Raw genomic sequence first — 2,500 nt, 5'->3', positions numbered from 1 at the left:
TTGGTTTGAAATTGTTTTGAAAAGGTTCTTTAAATCTAGTGGGTTTGCAACTCATAAGAGCGTCACTTTCAACGTCCCCGGCATTGGATTGAGTTTCTAAAAACAACCGTGCACACCGAGGTTAAACTTTACCGGCTCCACTCCGACTCGCCGCTCGCCCACTAGTCCGAAGGCAACAAAACATTTGTTTTTCATTTTGATGAAAATTTCTGTTTTTAAATCTTGTTGGTTTGAAATTGTTTTGAAAAGGTTCTTTAAATCTTGCGGGTTTGCAACTCATAAGAGCGTCACTTTCAACGTCCCCGGCATTGGATTGAGTTTCTAAAAACAACCGTGCACACCGAGGTTAAACTTTACCGGCTCCACTCCGACTCGCCGCTCGCCCACAAATCCGAAGGCAACAAAACATTTGTTTTTAATTTTGATGAAATTTTTTGAAAACATTGGCTTGGCAAGCCCCAATCCGCGACTATCCACCCACCGCCACCCCACACGGGTGGTTGTTGTTGCGAAATGAGGTTGTGGTCGACATGCCCGTGCATTTGAGAAGGAGTTCCTAGCACTCCATGCTCTCCCATGCCAAAAAAAAGCCTAGACAACCCCATTTCGCAACTTTCCACGCCTTTTTTTTCCTCCCTCACCCATGGCGGCGGCGTGGTGGCGGAGGCCGGATTCCGGCCACCACCGCCATGGGTGGCAGCCCCCCGACCCCGACACCAAACCCATAATACCGAGGCAACATATCGAGGCAACATGACATGGGTGTGGCGTGGGGGAAGGGGGCTGCAGCTAGGAAGGCATGGGCTGCCATGCATATGCAGGCAACACACACCCCCCTATATAGCATTTTATGCATTTAGCCCTTTGACAGGAAGAGACATCACCTATGCGCGAGGAGTCATAATGGGCTCTAAATAATTCAATACAAGGTATTTGGACGTGATTTTTTGCAGGGATACTAAGAAACATGCAATCTATGATGGGAAAAAGTTTCATAAATTTTTGAAGTCGGGAAGTATTTTTTATTATTTTTAGAAGTCGTAAAATTGAAAAAATCATTAAAACAAATCCGGGAGGAATTTTTTAGTTTTGTAAGTTGGAGAAGGTCCTAAAAATCATAGACTACTTATGGGGAGCTTATTGTGCGAGGAAATTTCAATAAAAACGGGGTTTGACAAGATTTGAAAAATTCTGTCGACATTTGAAAAAACCTGGAACCATGCTGCCGGCATGCTGCGCACATGCTGCGCGCATGCTGCGCGCAGACTGCGCGCATGCCATGGCAGGACAAGTTTCGCTAGCCTCACTGTCGACAGATGCGCAAGCTGCGCGCACGCTGCGCACAGGCTGCGCGCACGCTGCGCACAGGCTGCGCGCACGCTGCGCACAGGCTGCGCGCACGCTGCGCACAGACTGCGCGCACGCTGCGCGCATGCCATGGCAGGACAAGTTTCGCTAGCCTCACTGTCGACAGATGCGCAAGCTGCGCGCAAGCGGCGCGCAAGCTGCGCGCAAGCTCCGCGCACGCTGCGCACAGCCTGTGCGCATGTTGTGCGCAGGCTGCGCGCATGCCATGGCAGGACAAGTTTCGCTAGCCTCACTGTCGACAGATGCGCAAGCTGCGCGCACGCTGCGCACAGGCTGCGCACAGCGCATGCCATGGCAGGACAAGTTCGCTAGCCTCACTGTCGACAGATGCGCAAGCTGCGCGCACAGGCTGCGCGCACGCCATGGCAGGACAAGTTTCGCTAGCCTCACTGTCGACAGAATCAGCACGCTGCGCGCAAGCTGCGCGCACGCTGCCGGCATGGTGCGCGCACGCTGCCGGCATGCTGTGCGCACGCTGCGCGCGCGCATGGCAGGACAAGTTTCGAAAATTTCTGTCGACAGTCTCAGCAGCGCGCACGCTGCCGACATGCTGTGCGCACGCTGCGCACAGGCTGCCGGCATGCTGCGCGCAGCCCATGGCAGGACAAGGTCCGAAAAATTCTGTCGACATTTTTACGCCGTGGTAGGCTTCCGCTTCGCGTCACTTTGTCGACATTCAAGCCTACCATTTGTATTGAATTTTTCAAACCTTGTCAAACCCCATTATTCAAATGTCGAAAAATTTTGTCGACATTTTTACGCCATGATAGGCTTCCGCTTCGCGTCACTTTGTCGGAATGCATCGCATGGCGAGGCAAGGCCACGGCATGCCAAGGCGAAGGCAACGCATGGCTTGAATGGCTTGGTCAAGGCCACATCATGGGCACGGCATGCCAAGGCAAGGCGAGGCAAGCCATCCTTAGCCTCGCCTACACTCACTTTCTCGGAATGCATTGGATGATGAGCAATTCCAAGGTAAGGCAACGCATGGCTTGAATGGCTTGGTGTAGGCCACAACTTGGGCATGGCATGCCAATGCAAGGCAAGGCAAGGCAAGCCATCCTTAGCCTCGCCTACACTCACTTTCTCGGAATGCATTGGATGATGAGCAATTCCAAGGTAAGGCAACGCA

Source organism: Prunus avium, unplaced genomic scaffold (genome assembly GCF_965620075.1).
Source record: "Prunus avium unplaced genomic scaffold, drPruAviu1.hap1.1 HAP1_SCAFFOLD_36, whole genome shotgun sequence".
In the NCBI taxonomy this organism is placed as follows: Eukaryota; Viridiplantae; Streptophyta; class Magnoliopsida; order Rosales; family Rosaceae; genus Prunus; species Prunus avium.
This window is presented reverse-complemented; position numbering follows the sequence as displayed.